Here is an 8,641-nt window from a genome sequence, read left to right as displayed (position 1 = left end):
ATAACAAGACCACAAGTAAAATCTCACTCAGGCTACAGGAATCAGAATTGTATTGTCCGTGGAGAATTATCATACAATACAACTGCAGAAATAAAACATTTGATTGATGGAGGTACAGGCTTCCGGTATCAAAGTACCGAAAAATGTGTCAGTTTAATGCTTTATGAAACATCACTTATTAGCTAGTGGAATGCCCTCTAGATGAAGAGCAAAATAGGAGAAATAATAGTTTTCACTAAGATGTGGAAAAACAAATCATGGGACTCAAGATGAAGATTAACTTCATTACCATAAATGCAAAGATTTGCAATGCCGTAAAAACTAATGCAGCTTACCGCCATATCCCCAAAGGATTTGCCCGTAGATAGGACAAGTGTAGTGACTGCAAGTGTATGCCTGGGATTGACAATTGTCAGAACCATTTTTGACAGCCAGTAGCCAGATATATATTATCAGAAAAAACAAATTATTATTTTACTTGCTAATACGTGCAAGCAAGTTGAATAGATGAAGTGACCACAAAGAACAACTCCAACTGCAGTGTTTGATGTGAATAAGAAGTCACAACAGATTGGACAGTTTGTCCCTAGCCCCTTCTTTAAACATCTGTGAATCGGAAAGGAAAAGAAAATCTGAATCAGCCTAGAACAGCAAGGAACCAGGCCTGCAAAAACGATTCCTATGCAAAGACAGAATCCCTAGAACTTGACTTGTCTTATCCATGGCATGGAAGGTCTGATTCTCATTCCCTAACATCTCAACCAACATGAGGTCTACGACGACATAGCTAGGATTGTGAGGTATCGAAAATGTTCCTGCTACAAGAACATCTCTCAGGACACCCTTTGATAGCTTCGTTTGCTCACATATTGTCCGAGCTTCACATCCTACGAGACTGGATGGTCAAGCCAAGCTGGAAAAACCTTGTATTCATCGGTGTAATATCAAAAGTTACTTCAACGGCAGGTACACCGAGTATCGTATGCAAACTAGCTAGTGTGGATTGCGGCAATCATTCAGTGAAAACTAGTCATATGGATACAGACCATGGAAAATAACACAAGCAGGATCACTATCGCTACTATTTGTTCTAGTGAAAAAAGGGAAGTACTGTAAAGGACAGGTTGGGGATCACTCGATCTACTACGATCTCTCACTGGTTTGAGATACAAGCTTCGATTACATACGAATTTGATTACAGGAACAGAGGGAGACAAGGTAGGGGAAGAACAGAGAAAGGGGAGCAGGTAGCCGCCGCCGGTTCGTTCGGTGATCCACTGGATACCCCTGTCGTTGCTTCGCCTCCGGGTACTTGTAGCTAGTAGCGGTTAGCGCTGCACAGCCAGGCCCGGCCCATATGATATCCAAGGTCCAGCCCAAGTACATGTATGGGCTAGGGAAGGTCCCTGACAAGTACTTATTGTGTTCTTCTTTGTGGGGAAAGTACGTACTTGTGTTTGTAGAACTGTCGAACAGGGCTACAAAATTTGTAATGGCCAAATATTCATTTGTTGTGTGTCCAAGTATTGACTGTATATTCTATCAAGTAAAAAAATGTGACAACATCTCTTCTGTATATATCCCCTAACTATTGACATGTGCACCCTAAAAAAACTATGGACATGCATGGGACGTTCTCCACAAGCAGATCCATGTACTCCATGTAGAAGTATGCAAGGGGATTCAGCGGTGGAGGAGGGAGGTTCACTAGCACAATAGCTGCCATCCTGGAGTGCCTGGGTATCAGGGACTTCAACTTCAACATTGTGTAGAGGAATCCATCGAGTTTTTGTTTGCTCATCACAAGAGCTTGCTTCCCATCCACCATCTGCGGCCGTCCTTCTCTTTCTGTGGTTTCCTTCATCTCAGAAAGGTATGCACTGATCCTTCGCTGCGGACTTGTGTATGCCTCCTGGGAATCATCTAGCTGAGCACTACTGCTACTGCACTCCACGTAAGATTACCACGACTTCATAGTCACAACGACCTCGGCATGCATCCTAAGATCGTACAAGAACTTTTTGACATCAGTCTTTAGCTCTTCAGCATCAGTTTCCTCTTCAGCTACGCAGAAGACTTGAATCTTGCACCTTTCAAAGGTTGCTTTTGTGAGCAGGAGTTTTTCTTTTTCAATAAGGGGTGCTTTATAACTTAAAAGATTTAAGCATTACACCTGGCCTTTTCATAACTAAGATGCACATAGCCAAACAATGTCCTCTCACTCAAACAAAAAATAAAAGGTGAAATACAAAGACACATACAGAGTCCGTATAATGCCTAAATTAAGCGGAGGGGAGCCAATCCTAAGATTACGCATCCACCCATGCATGTTGGGTAAAAGTGTCCATCGCCGTTTCCTCCAATCGTCTATACACCTCCGTAAACAGGTCTCGATTCTCCATCCTTTGTAGACAGGACCATAAACAAAGAGTCCTGGTACACCTGTGGATAACCTGCATAAGAGAGTTACTTCTATCATTAAAAACCTTACCATTTCTACATAGTCAAAGTGACCAAATAACGGCAAGCACTCCCACCTTGAGAAGAGTTCTAAACCTGCGATAAATCTCATGTAGGCAATTGCCAAATACATTGGCAACACTACAAGGAGGATACAAGACAAAAGCTATTTGGATGATTGACCATATAGAATGAGCCGATTTGCATTTGAAAAATAAATATTTTATTGTCCCATCATGGTGACAAAAGACACATTGCGAACTTCCATGCCAGTAATATTCAAAATTGTTTCTAGACAGAAACTTGGAAACCCTACTCTCACATCTATTTGAATTTACTTAATGAAATAAAATTTGGAACAAACCAAATTCAATAGATATAATTAAATGCTAGGCTTAATTGAGACATGTTAGAACATTAAATAAAATATTTGGAAATATTTTCAATTAATTGAAGTTTAATATTAAAAGTGATGAACCCTAGTTAGCTTATAATAAGATAATTATTAGGGTCATTTAATTAAACATTGGAAACATGATGGTCTAGAAGTGAACTTCAAATTCAAAACACAATCCTAGGTCAAATAATTCAAATAGTGCAAGTCAAATCTCAAATTCAAATTTAAATACATTAACAAATGATGGTCAGATCATTTAGGGTTCAAAAATGTTGAACTAGGATTGCCAACTTGAACCTATTAGTATTTGGAAACAAATTAATTAACCCTAGTTGAATATTGTAATGAAGTCAAATATCAACTAAACCCTACACATAAATTGGGAAGAACAAGTTGAATGAAATTAAACCCAGCAACCCAACAATTGTGATTTGTGAATTGTTCTTTTGCATTCATGCAAGTTTTTCCTTTGCATGAATTGAGTGCTTATGATTGCTAAGTGTTGTATCTTTTGTCAACGTTAGATTATGAGGAGTGCTATCTCTATGACTGTGAGGAGTGCACCAGCGTCAACAACAACTAAGGAAAGTTCCACTTTGATCATGTTACCTAGTATTTTACTTGCATTGTAGTTTTGCCATGTTAGGTGTGTGAGTTTATGATGCTAAATTCTGTACAACCTGGTAGTTGACAACTTAGGTCCAAACTTACCCTGACCTTGTAACCATCGAGTAAATGCTTAGCTGTTATAACGTGGATTAGAAAACATCAATTATTATTCCACCATACAACCTTATGGTTGATTATTTAATTACCACTTAATTAATGAATCGATCTGGGTACTAGTTTTGGTTGGGTCGTCGGACTGTGGTCTTGGTGGGGAATGCCACCCAGGTATCAAAGGGATTGTACGAGTTCAATGTTGAGTGGCTTCCGTGTGTAACCATGATGTAATTTGCATGGGCTTTGTCTAGACCAAGTAGGTTTGGGGAACCCTCCTGGGTAGACCAGCAGATGTTCGTGTGTAGGTTGGACTGGGTCTACCATTTCTGAGAGGGCTACCACTTCACAAAGTTGTGTCTTGATCTACCTAGCTACTTCACAAATAAAGTTCAGTGGAACAAGGGTGTGATCGGGAATCACGGGTAATGTGCACAAACCTCTAGGAAGTGTATAAAACTAATCATCATTAGCCATGTACCCGGTTACGGATATCTTGAGCAACTCATCTGAGAATTGTCAGCTTGATCTCATCACCTCTTCTCTAATAAAATCAATGAGTTGAACCAACGGGGAGTGTGGTGCTGATCTTAGAGGATTGGGGTTACTAGGATCTCCGGAGAAAAGCTTAGGGCAACCATGTGAGGCACGAGTCCACATACTCAAATTGCATTTGGGTGATCGCGTGATATGATCCACCCAGTGTTACTGTGTGATGCGGTATGTCCAACTACTAGAGTAGACCACTATACTGAAATAATAGGTCAAAACTATATTTTCTGCAAAGAGCCTTGAAACCCACCAGCTAAACTGCATGTAGGTGAAAAAGATTCCAATGAACTGTGGACTTGCCAATACATTCCAAGTACTGACCCTAGTTGTTGCAATGTGTATCATGTTGCAGGTGATCACTACGAGGAGTGACTTATGTAGTGTTTCGTGCCTCCACTCGACATGCTTCTCCGTGGTGTTGATGGAGCTTATGAAGATGTCTACCTTAGACTTTCTTTCGTTTTCGCTTGTTATGAACTATGTTTGCTTATTATAAGACTATGTACTTGACTAGCCTATGGCTAGAGTCTATTTGCTTTCTAGATCATGCAGTGTAATAAAGGAAACATTTGTGTATGATACACCATCATCACCGTGTATGCCGATGTTTCGATCCAGCGATTGGCATAGAAATACACAAAGACCGTATGCTTGAAAAGGTGGGTCGTAACACCCCATGTCAAATTTTTCGGTATTATTTTTTGGCCTTGTTTATAATAAAAATTACATCAAGGTCCGTTGACAACCAAATGACCATTAGTTCCGCCAATACGGGTAACCGATGAGCAGTCGCCATGAGTACCTTACCTGAGTCTGTCATGATCTTGCCGATGACAGTCGGAAAGTCTTTGTGCATGTCTCCCTAAGGACAGGTGCCCAATAACTGTAGTCGTCCCCATTGATCTGAAGCACTTTCCACTAAAACTTACTGTCTTCCATGCACAGTAAGAAACTCTAACGTCGCCGCCCCAATAAGATGGTAGGAATCTACACCAGAGCTGCATAAACACCGTCCCTACGTACGAGCTCGAGTAGGATCAGAGTCCAGACGACCACATCAAAGACGAATTGCCGCCAACTGGACCCACGCCGCCCCTGCAAGGACTAAAAATAGCCTAACCAAAACTACTAGCCAGACCTAGCCAGCGTGACCGTGACTCCCCCTCTCAGTCGTCCGTCGTCGAATCAGCTAGAAGAAGGGAGGCGAGTCCACGGGCTAGTCGGCGGAGCATAGAGGGGATGAATATTAATTGTGGAAATCAATCGATAAAGAGGTCGGTGGTTATCCTCCTTTTGAAGAAAAATATTACTCCCTCTGATCCAAAATAAGTGTCGTGGTTTTCGTTCAGTCTGAACTTAAACCACGACACTTGTTTTGGATCAGAGTGAGTAATATAAGTAGGTGTTTATTCCTGCAAGAAACACAAATTGGAAATGCTCAATTTGTATGGTGCAATCAATGCAAACATGTACTACGTCCATTCCTAAATATATGACTTTGTAGAGATTTCAACAGAGACTACAACGGAGTAAAATGAGTGAATCTACACTTCAAAGTATGTCTATATACACCCGTATGTAGTCTGTATTGAAATATCTAAAAAAAATCTTATATTTAGAAAAGGAGGGAGTACTTGTATACCGCTACATACTACTATATATCAGTGCATATGTTTACATGTCATCACACGCACCATGTGTTTACCTTTAAGAATTAATGCTGACTAGTCTAGGACATGGTATGCAGGGTTGGATTCCCATTCCTCAAAATCCCGGCCAACACGAGGTCTACACCTACATAGCTAGGATATTCTGAGGTATTACGAATGTTCCTGCTACAGGAACCTCATCTGGGACACACTGCTATCTCAATTTGCTCACATCATCTAGTCTAAGCATCACACTGAATGGCATCGTAGTCTTAGAGTCAATTTCAGATAGGGATGCGAATAGTAACAACTCGTCAAATCTAGGCTGAGATTGATCGATCACTCTTGTATGGGTTGATGTACGACCTCTCATCTCATAGAGATTTTACATCCTCACGTTTTTTTTTCGAAACGGAGGCAAAAGTTTTGCCTCATCGATTAATTAAGAAGAAGAGAATTGCCCAGTTAATTTAAGAAAAACCGGGCGAAAACCTACACAAATAGAGCACGGACTAACTACTCACATGGCAAGAAATCCCCTAACCACACAGTCGGCCCTTGCCAAACTCTCCGAATGCATAGCATCCACAAACCCTGACACTACTACTACGTCAAGTGAATCCCAACAAGAACACCACAACACAAGACATCATGCACCTCCCAATCTAATAGGACAAGCCGAGAGACCGAAGATCATCCATCAAGCAACCAGAGACGCCTTGCCTATGACGTCACTCTTGCCTTTGCCCATCTTCTTTTGTTTGCCCCTTATTGGCGTTCCTGTCAGGAGGCAAGAAATCGACCTGCCCAAACCAGGTCTAGCAACCTCCACGCTAGCGAGCAAGTCACAAAGTTCCTTCGCGAAGAGAGCATTTGAATTTGGAGTTGGAGTAGGTGCCAACACACTTGGCTCAATGGCCATGTCACTCACGGGCATCACCTGCTCGATGGTCGCAGATGAGGGAAGGGCAACAACATCTGGAACTCCGCGCTCGATGACTAACGCCTGACACCCAGTGGACTTGGGTGAGCGAGAGATCGCACCGTCCAAATCACTACTCTCCTCAGCATCAACTATCTGGCTCGACTCCAGGGGTGATGTCCTCACCTTTTGATATGGTTGTCCAACACCCCAGCCCAACGAACACCGCCTCAGTCATCATATGACCCAGTCAGAGCATCTACGGGCGGCCTCAAGGCCATGCTTCGATCTTAGAGACATGCGTGCTTTGTCCTCTAAATTTTTTTTGAGGGATGTGTTTAATTTATGGAACATTAATTAAACTTCTTGATACATATCAGACTAATATAATTGGTGGTTTCGGTTTGCATTTTGGCTAAAGGACCGAAATTTCCAATTAAATTTGACTAAGATCCAAGCAATTTTAAAAACAAAATAAAAAAATATATAGAACATAATATTTGAATTTGTGTGTACTCCTGAAATAGCAGAAATTATTTGACCAAAACACAATTATTTCAGTATCTACTGAAATTGATGAAATTTCATCAAAATGACACCACTGAAAGCGACAACCATGGACCCATGTTAACTGAACCGGGTTGGGTGACTATAGCTAGTCTCAAGGCTGCAAAGAAAGGGGATTTCCCATGGCCAATGCACCCCAACTCTGCTTCTTTGGATGCCACCACGACGAATGTGGCGGCAAGACAAAACCTCACTTGGTATCCACGGACAATGAATTTATAGTGACGAAAAAGGGTTTTCCCCGGAGAGAAAGTAGATGCAGTCATATAGGATACATGGTACGGGAGAGGAGAAGCGATAGGCCGAGAAAACATATTTTCAATAAGGGAAATGCGGATACACACAAAGCATTATCATATTGCTGGATCGATCGGTCCTATAGGTCTGATGTAATTTAAGAGGCGTTGGTGCGTTCATATTCTAATTGGCACACATAGGGGGCATAGGTTTAGTAGGTCCCAGAAAATCAAATGTCACTAAAGAGCCATTTCTGCCAATCAAACCAAAGAATAACATGCCTTTCAGGAGGAGACTGGAGGCAGCAACACAGCCAATCGTGGAACGATGGCATCTATTATCTCTACTCCTAATGTCTTAGTACGTAAGTCGTTCGTTCGTTTCGTTCGTTTCCAGCCTTCCAACGATCTCCCCCCACCAGGCGATCTCCCTCCCACCGATTTTTTCCTCCCTCCAAAAACCAAGACCGGTTTTCATTCATGCATCACCAGAACCACACGCCCCATGCCTAGAAAAACCAAATGAACCATTCCATCCTTCCATCGATCCCACCCTTCCATATAAAACACTAATCGTTCCATCCTTCCCTTCCATATACCAGAGGGATCAAATCATATCGAATATTTTTATAACAAAAAGCTTCCATAAACACCAATCTTTCCATCCTCCCCTCCCACGATTCTTTCCATACAGATGCTCCCTTCCGCATTCGTTTATTTCCTTCCAATTATACCAGGATTTTTTTCCAGCTTCTGTTCCTCAAAAAATTTCTCACGATCAAGGCCCCTGCCCTTCCTTATCTACCCACAAATCTCGTGCCCCTCTCCCAGGTCAGGTTCCGGAGCCGGGTCGTCGCCGCGGAGTACGTCGATGCGGAGCCGGAGGGCGCGGCGGACCGGTGGGAGAGGTGGAACGGCAACGGCGAGGCCTTCGGCGACGGCTCGGGCGTGTGGCGCCTCACTGTGGGCGACCGCGGCGCCGGCGAGCAGGAGCCGGAGACGGAGGAGGTGCATGAGTCCGACTTCCTGATCCTCTGCATCGGCAGTTTCAGCGGTGTGCCCAACATCCCAGCGGTGTCCCCAGGCCCGGAGGCGTTCCGCGGGCGGGTGCTCCACTGCATGGAGCTCTCCCACATGG

The 8,641-nt window shown here is 42.8% G+C and overlaps 1 pseudogene; it reads right to left on the bottom strand.

The window, feature by feature from the left end:
- Window positions 1–1,588: 1,588 nt before the first annotated feature.
- On the bottom strand, window positions 1,589–2,572 carry LOC125507322 (cation-chloride cotransporter 1 pseudogene; annotated as a pseudogene).
- Between the last annotated feature and the right edge of the window lie 6,069 nt (window positions 2,573–8,641).

The sequence above is a fragment of the Triticum urartu genome, chromosome 5A (genome assembly GCF_056163025.1).
Source record: "Triticum urartu cultivar PI428250 chromosome 5A, HENAU_Tu73, whole genome shotgun sequence".
Lineage (NCBI taxonomy): Eukaryota > Viridiplantae > Streptophyta > Magnoliopsida > Poales > Poaceae > Triticum > Triticum urartu.
Note: the sequence above shows the minus strand (reverse complement) of the source record. Positions and strands in the feature narration are given on the sequence as shown.